The 17,860-nt window shown below is 38.9% G+C and overlaps 1 protein-coding gene across 2 annotated transcripts in view; it reads left to right on the forward strand.

The window, feature by feature from the left end:
* The window catches only part of LOC135215440 (endophilin-A-like), a 610,297-nt gene that overhangs the window by 160,594 nt on the left and 431,843 nt on the right, over positions 1–17,860 (forward strand). Inside the window, exon 1 of one of the 2 annotated variants that reach the window (XM_064250096.1) lies at positions 14,318–14,773. The exons of the other annotated variant lie outside the window; for it this stretch is intronic. The gene's annotated coding sequence lies outside the window, so the exon portion shown is untranslated. Of the gene's footprint in view, positions 1–14,317; positions 14,774–17,860 lie in introns of those variants that run through there. 2 annotated transcript variants of the gene reach the window in all.

A 17,860-nucleotide genomic window follows, 5' to 3' on the forward strand; every position in this document is an offset into this window, starting at 1 on the left:
GCACATCCACGACCATCTTCTTTGAGAAGACGTGAGTTCCAGCGTGCCTTGCTATCACACAACACGCACACGACAGCACACATACACAACACACACACCACCCATATATATAATATATGATTATTAATATATATTAAATAGTATACATATATATATATATTATATATCGTATATATATATATTACAACTTAACATACATTTATTAGAATATAACATATACACATACATATACTATAAGTATATATATGAATAATTATCACATCGAACCGTTGATTCCATTTTATATATCAATTCAAAGCCTAACCAAATGTCCTTTAAGATCTAAATTCACTTTACCTCCCCAAATGATATATTTTCTATTATATGTAACCGAAGGGGAATTTTTAAATTGATAATAATTTTCGTCCCCCATGGGATCGAACCACCGTCCAAGTGGACGTGGGGACGAAATTCCAGGACAGTCAGTGACGCCTATCCAATCAGCCCAAACAGAGACGCTATAAAGTTCATATCGATTATGGACCTTACAAATCACCCTCGATCAGGGAATGATTTCGTAAGTTAGAAATCGATTATGAAACCCCCGTCTACCATGTTGGCCAATTCGAGCGTTTGACAGCACATAGCCTTTTGTATTTGAATAATTATCACATCCGAACATGTGATCCATTATTAATATCTAATTCAAGCGACAAAATGTCCTTTAATATCTTAAATTCACTTTACCTCCCAAACTGAATTATTTTACAATACTATGGTACCGAAGGGGAATTTTTTAATTGATTAATAATTTCGTCACACCCCCATGCCGGATTCGAACCCAAACCGTCCAAGTTGGACGGGGACGAAATCAGGACAGTCAGTGACGCTAATCCAATCAAGCCAACCAAAGAGACGCTATCAAGTTCATAATCGACTTCTGACCTTAAAAATCAACCCTCGCCCCCCCCCCCCCCCCCACACACCCTCCCCCCCCCCACCACCCACCCCCCCCGATCTGGATGCGTTTGAGTAATTAAGAATCGGATTATGAAACCCCGTCTACCATGTTGGCCAATTCGAGCGTTTGGGGGGGGAACCCACCAGCCCCACCAACGTAAGGACCTTATTTTTGTTACGAATAATTGAGCACATCGAAACCGGATCCATCATTTTATATCCAATTCAAGGCTTACAAATGTCCTTTAATATCTAAATTCACTTTACCTCCCAAATGGATAATATTTTCATAATAGTACCGAAGGGGCAATTTTTTAATGATAATAATTTCGTCAACCCCCATGGGACTCGAACCACCAGTCCCAAGTGGAGGGGACGAAAATCCAGGACAGTCAGTGACGCTAATCACAATCAGCCAACAGAGGACGCCTTATTAAGTTCATATCGATTCTGACCTTACAAATCACCCTCGATCTGGATGCTTTCGTAATTCAGAATCGATATGAAACCCCACCGTCTAACATGTTGGCCAATGCCGAGCGTTTGACAAGCACGTAGCCTTTTGCGTTATGAATAATTATCACATCGAAACCGTGATCCAGTTTAATATATCAATTCAAGGCTACAAATGTCCTTTAATATCTAAATTCCACTCCTTACCTCCAAAATGATATATTTTCATATATGTACCGAAGGGGAATTTTTAATTGATAATAATTTCGTTCCACCCCCCAATGGGATCGAACCACCGTCCCAAAGTGACGGGGACGAAAGCAAGGACAGTCAGTGACGCTAGCCAATCAGCCAACAGAGACGATATAAGTTCATATCAGATTCTGACCTTACAAATCACCCTCGATATGGATGCTTTCGCTAATTAGAATCGATATGGAAAACCACCGGTATACCATGTTGGCCAATTTCGAGAGTTTGACAAGCACGTAGCCCTTTTGTTATGAATAATTATCACATCGAACCGTGATCCATTTATATATCAATCAAGCTACAAATGTCCTTTAATATCTAAATTCCACTTTAACCTACCCAAATGATAGATTCTTTTCATATATGTACCGAACGGGGAAAATTTTTTAATTGATAATAATTTCGTCCCCCCATGCGTGGGATCGCAAACCACCGTCCAAGTGGACGGGGGACGAAATCAGGACAGTCTAAGTGACGCCTATTCCAATCAGCCAACAGAGAGACCTATAAGTTCATCATCGATTATGACCTTACAAAAACTCACCTCCCCGATCTGGATTGCTTTCGTAATTAGAATCGATATGAAACCCCAGTCTACATGTTGGCCAATTCGAGCGTTTGACAGCACGTAGCCCGTTTTGTTATGCAATACTTATCATCACGAAACCGTGATTCCATTTATATATCAATTCAAGCTACCAAAGTCCTTTAATGATCTAAATTCACTTTACCTCCCAAATGATATTATTTTCATATAATGTACCGAAGGGGAATTTTTTAATTGATTAATAATTCGTCCACCCCATGGGATCGAACCACCGTCCAAGTGGACGGGGACGAAAATGCAGGACAGGTCAGTGACGCTATCCAATAACCAAGCCAACAGGACGCTACTAAGTTCATATCGATTATGACACCTTACAAATCAACCCTCGATCTGGATGACTTTCGTAATGTTAGAATCGATATATGAAACCCCGTCTACCAGTTGGCCGTAATTCGAAGCGTGTTTGACAGCACGTAGCCTTTTGGTTATGAATAATTGATCACATCGAACGTGTATCCATTTATTATATCAAATTCAAAGCTACAAATGTCTTTAATATCTAAATTCACTTTTACCTCCCAAATGATATATTTTCCATATAATGTAACGAAGGGGAAATTTTTTGAATTGCATAATAAATTTCGTCACCCCCCATGGGATCGAAACCACCGTCCAAGTGGACGGGGACGACCGAAATCAGGGACATCGTCCAAGTGACGCTACCAATCAGCCAAACAGAGAACGCATATAAGCTTCCATATCGATTCTGACCTTACAATCACCCTTCGATACGGATGCTTTCGTAATTAGAATCGATATGAAACAAACCCCGTCTTACCCATGGTTGGCACCAATTCGAGCGTTTTTGACAGCACGATTCTAAATTACGAAAAAGCATCCAGAATCGAGTGGGTGATTTGTAAGGTCAGAATCGATATGAACTATTATAGCAGTATCATGTTGGATGATTGGATAGGTCACATGACTGTCCGCCCTGATTTCGTCCCCAGTCCACTTGGACGGGTTGAGGTTCCCGAATCCCAGGGTCGGGGGGACGAAAAATTATTATCAATAAATTAAAAAATTCCCCTTCCGGTTACATATATGGAACAAAAATTATATCATGTTTGGGAGGTACAAAGGGTCCCAATTTAGATAGTTAAAGGGACATTGTTTTTAGCGTTGAACTTGAATATTATAAAATGGATCACGGTTCGATTTGATGACAATTATTCATAACAAAAAGGCTACGTCGCTGTCAAACGCTCGAATTGGCAACATGGTAGACGGCGCGGGTTTATATTTCATATCGATTATAATTACCGGAAAAGCATCCAGGATCGAGGGTGATTTCGTAAGGTCAGAATCGAATATTGAACTTATAGAGTCTTCTGTTGGCTCGATTGGATAGCGTCACTGGACTGGGTCCATGATTTTTCGGTCCCCGTCCACTTGGACGGTCGGTTCGATCCCATGGTGGGGGGACGAAATTATTGATCAATTAAAAAAATTTCCCCATTCGGTAACATATATGAAAATATATCATTTGGGAGGTATAGAAAAGTGAATTTAGGATATTAAAGGACAATTTGTAGCTTGAAATTGATATATAAAATGGATCCGGTTCTTCGATGTGATAATTATTCATAACAAAAGGCGACGTGCTGTCAAACGCCTTCGAATTGGCCAACATTGCGGTAGACGGGTCTTTTCATATCGATTTCTAACTTACGAAAGCATCCAGACCGAATGGTGGGTGATTTGCAAGTAGGTCAGAATCGATTTACGAAAAAAACAAAAAAAAAAAAAAAAAAAAAAAAACTTTTTTATTCAAAAAGAGTCTCTGTCGGCAGATTGGATTAGCGTCCAGCTGACTGTCCTGATTGCGTCCCCGTCCACTTGGACGGTGGGTTCGATCCCATGGGGGAGGGGGGACGAAATTATTATCAAATTAAAAAATTCCCCTTCGGTACATATATGGAAAATATATCATTTGGGAGGGGGTAAAGTGAATTTAGACATTAAAGGACATTTGTAAGCTTTGAATTGATATAATCAAATGCGGAATCACGGGATTCGACGTGATAATTATTCATAACAAAAGGCTACGTGCTAGTCAAACGCTGAGAAATTGGCCAACCAAATGGTAAGACCGGGATATTTACGTTTATATCGTATTCTAATTACGAAAGCATCCAGATCGAGGGTGATTTGTATTTTGAAGGTCAGAATCGATATGAACGTTATTTAGCGTCTCTGTTGGGAGATTTGGATAGCGTTCACTGGACTGTCCTGATTTCGTCCCCGTCCAACTTGGACGTGGTTCAGATACCCATGGGGGGGACGAAATTATTATCAATTAAAAAATTTCCCCTTCGGTACATATACTGAAAATATGATCATTTGGGAGGTAAAGGCGAAAGTGAATTTAGATATTAAAGGACACAATTTGTAGCTTGAATTGATATATAAATGGATCACGGGATTCGATGGATAATTATTCATAAAAAAAGGGCCTTAAAAAGGCTAAGTTGCTGTCAAAGCGCCGAATTGGCCAACTATGGTAGATGGGCCGGTTTTCAATATCGATTCTTAATTACGAAAGCATTCAGATCGAGGGTGATTTGGTAAGCGGTCATCAGAATCGATTATGAACTTATAAGCGGTCTCTGATTGGATGTATTGGATATAAGCGTCCAAATGACTGTCCTGATTTCGGTTCCCCACAGTCCAACTTGCGGACGGTTTGGTTCGATCCCCATGGGTGGGGGGGACGAAAATTATATCAATTAAAAAATTCCCCCGGTTACGGTAATATAATGAAAAATATATCACCGGGAGGTTAAAGTGGAACTTTAGATATTAAAAGGGACATTTGTAGCTTGAAATTGATACTATTATAAATGGATCACAGGTTCGATGTGCTATGAATTAATTTATTCAACAAAACAAAAGGATAACGTGCTGTCAAAAACGCTCGAATTGGCCAACATGGATAGACGGGGTTTCCATATCGATTCTAATTCACGAAAGCATCCAGATCGCAGGGTTGATTTGTTAAGGGTCAGAAATCGATATGAAACTTGATACGGTCTACTGGTTGGATGATTGGGATAAGCGTCAACTGACTGTCCTGATTTCGTCCACCCGGAACCACTTGGGACGGTGGGGTTCGATCCCATGGGGAGGACGAAATAAATTTTATCAATTAAAAAATTCCCCTTCGCGGTACATATATGAAAATAAAATAATCATTTGGGAGGGTTAAACGGTGAATTTAGATATTAAAAGGACAAATTTGTAGCTTCTTGAACTTGATATATTAAATGGATCACGGTTCGATCTTGATAATTCATTCATAACAAAAATGGGCTACGCTTGCTGTCAAACGCTCGAATTGGCCAACATTGGGAGAACGGGGTTTTCAATATCCGAATTTTCTAATTAACGGAAAAGCACCACGAGATCGAGGGTGGGGATTTGTAAGGTCAGAAATCGATATGACTTATAGCGTCTCTGTTGGGCTGAGTTGGATAGCGTCACCTGACCTGTCCTGATTTCGTCCCCGTCCCAACTTGGACGGTGCGGTTCGATCCCATGGGTGGGGACGAAATTATTATCAATTAAAAAAAATTCCCCCTTCGGTACAATATTACTGAAAATACTATCATTTGGGAGGGAGGTTAAAGTGAATTTAGATATTTAAAGGAACATTTAGTAGCTTGAAGTTGATACGATATATATAATATTATTATTATAATCATAATTATAATTCATACTATAGATAATACCTATATATATCAAAGAGTATCAACAACCAAACATGTTCCTCCTCGGCGTTTACGTCTTGGCGAGGGTAATCGATGGAAATAAACGGGCGTTTAGCAAACCGAAACACTTTTTATCGCTTTTACTGGTATGAATTCCAATTCCAACGGATGACACATTCCAAAAGTGGGTAGCATTACATGTGCTGGTTTTAGCATTACAGGGTAGTGTCCAGCTTTTGTTCCAGTGCCTCTCAAAAGAGGAAATAGTTTTTTAAAACTCCTGAAGAAGTACCTTGATTATATGTATGTATTAGTATACTATATATTATATAATATATGATATAATATTATATATATTTATATTGAGATATCATATCATATATATATATGCTATATATATTAATAGATATATATATAGATATAATGACATAATATTATAGATATAATAGTATACATATATTATATACTAAATACTATATATTATATATATTACATATATTATTATACAGAATATATAATATCATATAATATATATATATATATATATACATATTATATAATACTCATATTTATGTAGGAAGGGCCTTTACTCCTGGTCATCCAGTTGCCTGCAGATTCTAACGTTGAAGATGTTTTGGCGCAAAAAAACAATCCTGAAAAAATAAACACAATAAAAAAGGTTGCGGAGCTTGACTCTTTAAGAGGATTCGTGCATAAAAAGTAAATTGAATCAATTACCATCAACTAAGTATCTAACCATGGTAGGGAATAGTTTAGAAAGTTAGGTATTAGAAAGAGTAATGGTAAGTGTGGTTTTGGGAATCGTGAAATGCACACATGAAATGCAATTATGAACAATGCCGCCTTGATGAAGTAACAATCGGTGGTAATTATTAGACTTATTCTTAGCTAATAAGGCGAAGGCGGGTTTATGAATGATACAGTAACCAAGGTTGTGCAAAGTTTATAAAAAGGAAAACAAGTCCTTACTGAAAGTGCGAGAGAAAACCTAACTGTATTAGCGTCCATACCATCTCTCTCTCTTCTCTCTCTTCCTCTTCTCTCCTCCTCTCTCTATCGTTCCTCTTCCCCGTGTTTCATTTGCAGTATTCCTTTATTTTATTCAATAACTTAAATTACTTGTTTTAGTTTCTCCCTATTTTTTTCATGTTCATTCATCCACCTATCATTTGATGCATTAAAATACTGCAAAAAATAAACTCTCTTCTCTCTTATCTTCTATCTCTTCTCTCTCTTCTCTCTCTCTCTCTCTCATCACTCCTCTCTCTCTCTCTCAGAACTGATACAAAGCCAGGTAGAAATTTTGCTTTTATTCTTTGGTCAAGGTAACAACACAATTCGCCAATACAGAAATAGTTAAGTAGTTATTATTATTATTATTATATTATTATTACTTAGATTATTATTAATTTATCGAAGGATCAAGATTAATCCTACTAGTCTTTGGGCCACGTATCCTGGCAGAAGTGATCCTCCTCGAGGCTTGACTCCTACGACCCTCGTGAAGAGGAAAAAGAGGAAAGAGAAAATGATTAACGAAGACTGGGCGAGCTAAGGTAATCACCCTTCCCAGAGATTACAATCCTTAGCGTTAATCCCATCATGCGCAGGGCACTGGCTCTCCAGATTTAGTTATATAAGAGTTATATATATATATATATATATATATATATATATATATATATATATATATTCTCATCTGTATGTATATGTACTTACGTATGTATAAATGTATGCATATATACATAGGTGCATATTTATATAAGCATATATATATATATAATAACTTATCAGTATATATATATATATGCACTATGTATATATGCATACATTTATACATACATACATACATACGTAAGTACATATACATACATTAATGAAGAGTATCCTCTCTCTCTCTCTCTCTCTCTCTCGTCTCTCTCTCTCTCTATATATATATATATATATATATATATATATATACACATATGTATATATATACATATGTATAGATATATATATATATATATATATGATTTTTTTGATCACATCACCGTGATTTATATAAAACCATTAAACTACAAATGATGGTTAAGTGGTTCAACCCTCGACTGCAGACGTTGGGAAGTACTGTGTCTAGCGTTCGACACACCTCGGTAAACGATCCATTTATCACTTGTATTACTAAATTTTAGAGATGTGAATAAAAAAAAAACCTGCGCCAGTGTTGGAACGATAACTATTGCTGCCTTGTTCTCTATAAGGAATGCTTAATGGGCCATAGTGATAACCGAGCGATTTCCTGGGAAACGTTGAGCCGCTTCATAGATTTTGGAATTCCCTGTGAAAAAAAAAAAAAATCGGGAGCAATGATTGGAGTAATTTACTCGTTCGCCGATAAGTGTTCTGGGATGTTTCTGAGCCTTGAATCGCCCTTTCAGAGCGATTTCAAGTAAATCCGGTGACAGATTTCTGATTCTAGTGGCAAACCCGAAAAAGCTTTTACAAACCCTGTGGTATTGTGGAAGGATGAATACAAATTTCAAATTATCGTAATGGGAAGGTTGACATTTTTATTGAGGTGCATTTTTTTAAGATTAACAAGTACCTTACGAGCTCTTGTAATCCCCCTCCCAAAAGATTACAGTTCTTGACGTTAATCCCATCGTGTACGTCACCGGATCTCCAAGTGGTTCTCAGTACTTAGATTAAAAAGAAAAAAACTTCAAGAACAACCACACTTTAAACTGAGAAGTTTATATGCGGTGCACTGTAGGCATTGCTTAAGGTTCTTTGCAGCGTGCCAATCGGCCCCTAGCTGCGACCACTTTCGTTCCTCTTACTTTACCTCCTTTCATGTTCTCTTTCTTCATAGAGCAACTGCTTTGAGGTTTTCCTCCTGGTACACCTTTCAAACCTTTCACTGTCAATTTTCATTTCATGGCTGCATGACTTCAAAGGTCCCAGTGCTTGGCCTTTGGCCTAAATTCTATATTCAACTCAGTTTCGTCGGCTCTATTAGCATCGTATGACTTGTGAAGAAGAAGAAGAAGAAGAAGAAGCAAGCAGCAGCAGCAGCAGCTTACTACCAAATTACGAAATGTCGCTGAGGAATAATGAATCTGAAGAAAAACAAGTAAAAATTGCCCCAAAGTTTCCCCGGCGCAATCGAATTTTCTGTACAGCGTATAATCAAGGCCACCGAAAATAGATCTATTTTACGGTGGTCTCGGTATACTGCTGTATGAGCCGTGGCTCATGAAATTGTCACCCACGCCGGTGGTGGCCTAGCCTATATCGTTGCCAGATGGACGATCATGGCTAACTATAACCTTAAATGAAATGAAAACTATGAAGGCTAGAGGACTGCAATTTGGTATGTTTGATGATTGGATGGTGGATGTTCAACATGCCAATTTGCAGCCCTCTAGCCACGGTAGCTTTTAAGATCTGAGGGCGGGCGGAAGAAGTGCGGACGGAATTACATAATTATCTCTATAGTTTGTTTTACAGACAACTAAAAAGGTTCTTCCTAGAAAGGGGAAAGTGTTTATGTTTGTCGAGAGAGTCATCATCTCCCCTCGCAGACACCACTACGTCGGCCAATACTGCAGACATTTCCGGGACGAACTCGAATTGTAATTACTGGTGATTTACTCCGAAGTGATATCGGATACAACAGTTATTACTCCTTCCGTTTAATAACGTCCCCTCTGATCTTCGTGAAGGATTCTGGGACTTGTGGGGTTGGATGGGGTTATGGGGTGGGGGGGGGGGGGGGGGGGGACAAATGACCTCGAATTCCACCGCCATTTCCACGGTGTTTAATGATGATATTGACGGGTTGTTTACATATTAGATGCTGGTGATTTCTTGATCCACGTTCTTATTGAAGTACAGTACGGTGTTGGTTGCGTGATAATTTGCTTGAGATCTTCGTAGATGAGTGATTTGGTAAATGAACCAGAGACTGAAGTCTCAAAATAACTTGATAAAGTCTAAAGATAACTTGATAAAGTCTCCAAATAACTTGATAAAGTCTAAAGATAACTTGATAAAGTCTCAAAATAACTTGATAAAGTCTAAAGATAACTTGATAAAGTCTCAAAATAACTTGATAAAGTCTCAAAATAACATAAAGTTGATAACTTATAAAGTCTCAAAATAACTAAAGGTCTCAAAATAATTATCAATCAACATCTCAAATAACTTGATAAAGTCTCAAAATAACTTGATCTCAAAATAAGTTGTTAATGTCTCAAAATAACTTGATCTCAAAATAAATTGATAAAGTCTCAAAATAACTTGATAAAGTCTCAAAATAACTTGATCTCAAAATAAGTTGATAAAGTCTCAAAATAAGTTGATAAAGTCTCAAAATAACTTGATCTCAAAATAACTTGATAAAGTCTCAAAATAACTTGATAAAGTCTCAAAATAACTTGATCTCAAAATAAGTTGATAATGTCTCAAAATAACTTGATCTCAAAATAAGTTGATATTGTCTCAAAATAACTTGATAAAGTCTCAAAATAACTTGATCTCAAAATAACTTGATACAGTCTCAAAATAACTTGATAAAGTCTCAAAATAACTTGATCTCAAAATAACTTGATAAAGTCTCAAAATAACTTGATAAAGTCTCGAAATAACTTGATCTCAAAATTACTTGATAAAGTCTCAAAATAAATTGATGAGTCTCGTTCTTTTGCATGTGACTTGATTCATCAAAACTGGCTTTTGCCAAGTAATATTTTTTTTATGATTAAACACCACATCCCTCAGTCACTGGATTTATAAGCTTCTTGTTTCCTTAAGATAAGATCTCGGCTTCACTTTCCCCAATTCCTGTAACCATCCATCATTAGGGATCTGTAATCATTATATCCTTTAGGAGGAAACTCCCTTAGCAAAAGCAAGCAGTCATTTTCCTTTTAAAGGGCTGATATTGACAGTAGAAATTAGCCCGTTAAACACCGACTTTGAGGAATGACCTTTACTCGCCACAGAGTAGCTCTTTCTAGTGACATTTGCTTAATGAATAATGTCTCTTGGAAATAGCGTTCGCATTCCGGACGCTTCTATTTGCAGCCGATATGCATTAGTAATGCACTGGCTCTTCCTGATGGCGCTTGCTAATTAAAGCTGGAGCCTTCACGGTGAGTGGGTAGGTGTTGAAGTGGGACGGGAAACTAAAAAAAAAAAAAATAAAATAAAATAAAAACACGATTAAGCTGCTTTTCATAATCCAATAATTCTGAGCTCATCAACCATGCGTGTGATGGAAAGCGTCGAGCTCATGTTTTGGCCATTTCAGCTTCTGCAGTTTCTCTCTCTCTCTCTCTCTCTCTCTCTCTCTCTCTCTCTCTCTCTCTCTCTCTCTTTTTGACATTAGTTCTTTTGTAACGAGTTGTCATTTTCGTCAGCAATTCTGTCCTCGCTCTTAAGTAGATACCTGTCATGTAAAACTTAACGCAGTTCTTTCCTGTGAATGTCGTGGTGCGATTTTTTTTTATCTATGAATGTCGTGGTACAATCCCCCCCCCTCCTTTTTTTTTTTTTTAAGGCCAATCGGAGGGACAAACTCGTGTGCCCTTTCCCAACCCAATCCTTTCCACGAGGGAAATTCATCCTTTTAATATCATATTGATCTTGTCAGATTTAACGGGAGGCACTGGGCCCATACGCATGAGGTGTATGTTAACCTCAACCTTTGTATTTAGTGAACAAATTCACAAACGCTGGCTTCGTCTCAATCATCGGCCACAACCCATTTCGTTCCATTTCCCGAGAATTTGAACCTTCAGCATTTACCTCCCTAAGGTAGACTCATGCATTGATCATTGCATTTTTACTGTCGAAACTAGTTTATTATCATTTGCATTTTCATGTGACGAATACCCATTAAATATTTATGATATTTACATTTTGTTTCGTATACATTGTTATGTTGTTGCTTTATTGGTATTTCATAATTATACTGAGCATTTCTGTAGCTTCTACTCATTAATATCCCCTGTTCTTAGATATAAAAATACTCCTTAATCATCATTTTGAGCTTTGGAACTAATTACTCGACACTGATTTTGCCTCCCTAGGGGGTTAGGGCCATCAGTGCACCTTATACGGTGCACTGTAGGCATTACTTTAGGTTCTTTGCAGCGTACCTCCTGCCCATAGTTCCAACCAACTTTCGTTCCTTTTACTGTACCTCCGTTCATATTATCTTCCTTCTTGTCATCCACCCTTTCCTAACAATTATTCCATAGTGGAACTGCTTTGAGGTTTTCCTCCTGTTAAACCTTTCAAACCTACCTACTCTCGATTTCCTCGCTAGCGCTGTATGACCTCAAAGGTCCCAATGCTTGGCCTTTGGCCTAAGTCTTAAATTCAATTCAATTCAATTCAATTAACAATTTAGCAATTACACCATATTCTTGTTAATAACACTTGTTATATGAATCTATTGAGCGCTTGCATGTTACGTCATACGTACGAGTATTAGTAATTACTTTTACAAGTAATTATCTTTTACTCTGTTTCACCTCTCAAATGGAAGGAACCCCGAACATGAGAGTAATTCGTAAATCACCTTTTGAATAGTTCCACTTCACGTATGGATTTAATCCTATGCCTGAAGGTAATTCCTTTGTAATGACCCTTTGCGATGAAATGACTCTTTTAATTGACTCTCTCCGCATTGGAAAGTAATCTTGTACCGGCAATTATTACATAACGAAATCTCAGTGCCATGTCTAATCCCCCCTTTTTTTCCCATTCCCCGGTAGTTCTGTATGGAAGGGGCCGGGTGGCGTTGAGGGTGGCTTAAAGGAGGGAAGGTTGTGGGTGGGGGGCGGGGAAGGGGGGGAGGGGGTTCTTTCCATTAAAGGATCTCCCATCGGCCCGGTCCTGCTGTCTTCTGCCCCTGGCTGACTTTGAGTTTGACTTTGATCAAGGGCGGAACACGTGCCAGACAGTATTTTTTTTTTTTTCTCCAAAATACTTAGTTTCTGTTGTATGGCTTTAAATCTCTCTCTCTCTCTCTCTCTCTCTCTCTCTACTCTCTCTCTCTCTCTCTCACATATACTGCAAAAGAATCAGGTATTTTTAATGGCCACTAGATTTCTCGATCTTCCAAAAACTGCAAGGACTGAGAAGTTCCGAAGTCTTGGCGACCTTTAGATTTAAAAGTAATTATTTCTATCTTCAAGTAAACATCTTAATCCCCCAGTTATTATTTGTTTGATTCTAAGTATCGTGGTGGTGGAAGTGTGTGTGTGTATATATATATATATATATATATATATATATATATATATATATATATATATATATATATATATATATATATATATGACTCAGAAATAAGGTCGAAACCGGTCAGGACCAGGTCCTGCTGACCGGTTTTGACCTTATTTCCAAGTCATTGACGAAGGATTGATCATACTCCAAATACTACATGTATCAGTCCTTCGTCAGTGACTTGGAAGTCAAGTCAAAACCGGTCAGCAGGACCTATTCCCCGTCTTCTTATTTAATACATTATAAATAAAGGTTTTTTTGCCACGAAGGAAAAAAATGAAAAAACGAGTTGGCCGAGTACTTTCGGTCCTATTCGGACCCTTTACTGAGGCATACTGGTTTTACAAAGAACACCATAGTCAAAAGAAGGCTTAATATACAAACTGACACTACCAAATTAGCCATAAGGGCGATTTTCACTCTACAGAGAGGAGGAGGAGTCATAGGCTAGCCACACCTTGAAGGATACCCGCGGTAAACAAGTGATTCTTCCAGAAAAACAGTACATTTTGAAAACAACACGGGAGCATATACAATTTAATATCATGAATTTTTACACAAACACTCACCGGTTTCAGAATGAATGACTGACAGATCAGCTGCATTTGTGGCCTCGATTATGCCCTGAATTTACTTTTTAAAGCTGACATTTGCTGCCACCTAGCGACTGGGGCAAGTCATGCACGCTCGTGATGTAGAACCAGCCGTCAGCATCAGTGCTGACTTTGTCTGTGTATGTGTGTATATGTGCGCTCGCGTGCGTTCGTGCCTGTGTACACCCGGTGGCTGGCTGTCTGGTTGTTGTCGGTGTGGCTCCGGCGAGCTCTGTTTGCAGGAATCGATCGTAGGGCGCCGTGAGAGAGAGAGAGAGAGAGAGAGAGAGAGAGAGAATATGTCTGTGAAGGGGTGTGAGGGGAGGTGGGTGGGAGGGAAAGCTTCGTAGGATGAGTGGGCGGAGAATGAGTTTGTCTGAGCTTGCGCCGTTGTAGGAGGGGTCGCTGCCCCCTTCCCCCTTCCCTCTCCCTCTCTCTCCCGGCTCTGCTTCCTCTGCCGCTGCTGCTGTTGTATCTGTGTGTGTGTGCGCTCGTGTCAGTGCCATTGCTGACACCCTGACCGCTCGTTCGCCAGGACCTTAATCTCCCAGTGCAGGATCCTTCTTTTTTTTCGTTGTCGGGCCTCCTCCGTTGCAGAGCGGAGCTTTGCATTGCATTGTTGACGTTATCGTGAGACAGACGTCTTTAAGGGTTCGATTTATAAGCAGAGTGCCCCTCGTCTCTTGTTCCCAAGGGGCCGAGAGTGAGAGAGAGAGAGAGAGAGAGAGTGGTGGCCTTTGTGCCCTTCGCAGGAATCCTCGTCGTCGTCGTCCTCTTTCAGCCACACCAGGAGTGAGTGAAAGAGAGAGGAAGAGTGGAGAGAGAGAGAGAGAGAGAGGGAGAGAGACACGCCCCCCTTTTTTCCTTCCGAACGAGGAGGAGGAGGAAAGTGAGGGTTTGTTTCTGCTACATCGCTGGTGAGTATCTTTCTCAGTTCGTTCTTGTGCCCAAAGTTTCCTTGCTGCTGTAGTTGGTCCTCCACATAGGAAGGATGTTCTGCGCGAAAACTGACCCCCAAGGGGCTCTTGACGTCTGAGATCGGGAATGTCGTTCTCTCGCGCTGCTGCAGTTTTTAATATGCCACAAGACTTGCCTTCTGCACTTCTGACTTAAGGGCAATGGGGCTGATGGAGCAGGGTATCTTTAAGGAGGGACCCTTTTCATTTCTTGCTTACCTCTTGATTTCCTTGTTTCTTCCCCTTCCGTGTACAGTGGAGAGAGTCGTCTGCAGTAGAACAGGGGTTGTAGGAATACCTTTATTAATTATATAGATTATGACAGGGATTCAGGGAAATGTACTTCTTCTAGAAATTTTTAGAGTGAAACCAGTATACCTAATGAGACACTCTTCCATTGTATGAGCTGATTACGGAGGTGTACTTCTTCCAAGCATATATTTAGAGTGAAACTGGTAAACCAAATGAGACTTTCTTCTATAGTATGACCTGAATAGGTAAAAGTACTTCTTCCAAACATTTTTAGAGTGAAACTGGTATACCTAATGAGACTTTCTTCCATAGTATGAGCTGATTACGGAAGTGTTCTTCTTCCTAACATTTTTAGAGTGAAACTGGCATACCTAACGAGACTTTCTTCCATAGTATTAGCTGATTAGGGAAATATACTTCTTCCAAACATTTTTATAAAGAAATTGGAATACCGAGACTTTCTTCCACAGCATGAGATGATTATAGAGACTGTCTTGCATAGTATGACCCGATTATCTTAGTGCGGGCTACTGGCATATTCCATTCGCCTTATCTTACCCGTGGGTAAGACATAAGGTTTAGTTTGTTGGAGGTATCATGCGCAAATCATATAATCGAATATGCTGGTTCCTTACCAGCTAGCAGAAGACTCGCAGCTGAGAGAGGGGTAGGACTCACAAAATGCCAAGGTCAGAAACACACTGGCTGTTGGAAGAGTTCGTTCTGAGTTTGCTGGAAGAAATTAGCCCGTGGATTGTCATGCAGTGAGCCAGACTTAGCAATGGGAACATCATATTGTTCGTTGAGATCCATTGTGGAGTCTGCAGGTAACCAACACCTGCACTCCAGGTTGTGCTTGCTCTAGGTCCTCTTGGTATTGCATTCGTCGTCCTGGGTTTCAAACGCAAGCATAAAGAGAGAGAGAGAGAGAGAGAGAGAGAGAGAGAGAGAGAGAGAGAGAGCCTTTTTTTAGTGGGTGGAGAGATCAATGAACTGTTTCGTGCAGAAGGTCCCTTTGGTAGATGTCCTCTGTGACTGCTGTTGGGCCTCTGCTTTTGCATTCCTCCTCCTCTCCTCATTCAATTACCCCGGTGCATAATGTCATTTAGAACGAGAAAGACCTGATGTTCTCGAAAGATATCTGATACTTAAGAACCCTCCCCCACCCCCACCCCACTTCTTTTCTTTTCCCAGCTTTCTTTGTGGTAAGGAATTGATATTAGGACGGTAATTTCTATTTTTATTTCAACATTTGTAAGTGTTGTGAATGAAGACAATAATGACTGAACAGGATTTTCTTACTTTGTACTTATATATATACTCACGCATACACAAGCTCGGGGACACTACAAACACACAAACCCATATATATAATAATAATAATAATAATAATAATAATAATAATAATAATAATAATAATAATAATAATAATAAAAGGAGCCAGGTAGGTAATGAAGAGAGAGGGAGACAGCAGTCTCTGAAATATAGTACTTACTTTCTATATTTTGGCGTTTTAATGGGCTCCTTTTTTTAGATGGAATTCAGTTGTAATAGCACATTTTTCCAGTCATGATTAACCTTAAGAGTGCGTTTGCTTGTTTGTTTAAAATATAGACGCAGACACATCGGCGCAGCTAAGTATACAAGACTGACTTCCCTTTCACCGACTTGTATATTTGTAATGCGCTTGACGAAAAAGCATTGACTGCCTTCATCGTCAGTAAATAGGTAATTACTTTCATCAATCAAGTGGAAAATGGGGGAAATCGTAAAGGAAGGAATATATATATATATATATATATATATATATATATATATATATATATATATATATATATATATATATATATATATATATATATAGAGAGAGAGAGAGACGAGAGAGAGAGAGAGAGAGAGAGAGAGAGAGAGTGTTACTCAGTTTTCATCCAGATAAGGCGGCAGCTGCTGCTGTTCCTGCTTCTTCCGGCAGTTCGAGGGTCACGACTGAAGGCTCTGACGAAATAGTGGCTCTGAGAGGAGGAGGGGGTGGGGGGTGGGGGGGGGGTTTGGATAGGATCTAACAGGAAAGGTCCTGGGAACATAATGATGATTGTGATGATACTGGGGATCCTTATCATCATTATCATCATCATGAAGGAAGAATGCACAACAGAGGAGAGGGGAAAGGAACACTGGACGGTCTTCAGGGGAGATGAAGTTTGTTTTTTGAAGTTTGAGAGACGAGGAAGTTGAGGAGTTAACTTGGGGTTGCCTGCCTGGTGCATACTTTCAGCTTTTGGTTATTTGCGGTAATGTTGGAGTTTCTTATGGGTCCTTCTTTCATCTTCCTCCGTCAGACTCTTTTTTTTTTTTTTTTTTTTTTTTTTTTTTTTTTAGACGAACGGTTGCGTTTACTCTTGAATACTTGCATTAAAAACTTTTTAAATATAGGTTTTTCCATTTTGTTTTTATGTTGGAGGTGAATTGTATTAGGTGTGGTTATGTGACCGGATTAATAAAGTAATAGTTTGTCAGTTGAATGGTTGGAGCTGTAAGATTTGTATTTAATATTTTAGTTACACTGAAGACTTTGTCTAAAGACATTATTCCCCCTTACACTGAAGACTTTGTCTAAAGACATTATTCCCTCTTACACACTGAAGACATTGTCTAAAGACAGTATTCCCCCCTTATGAGAAAACATTTGAATGATAAAGGAATTCAGTGATAATCTTTAACCTCATTCAGATCAGGAAATATACGTTCTGCAAAGTAAAGGAGTTGTTGAATGATTCTTAGTCATGAAACAGTTCT

The sequence above is a fragment of the Macrobrachium nipponense genome, chromosome 5 (assembly GCF_015104395.2).
Source record: "Macrobrachium nipponense isolate FS-2020 chromosome 5, ASM1510439v2, whole genome shotgun sequence".
NCBI classification, from domain to species: Eukaryota; Metazoa; Arthropoda; class Malacostraca; order Decapoda; family Palaemonidae; genus Macrobrachium; species Macrobrachium nipponense.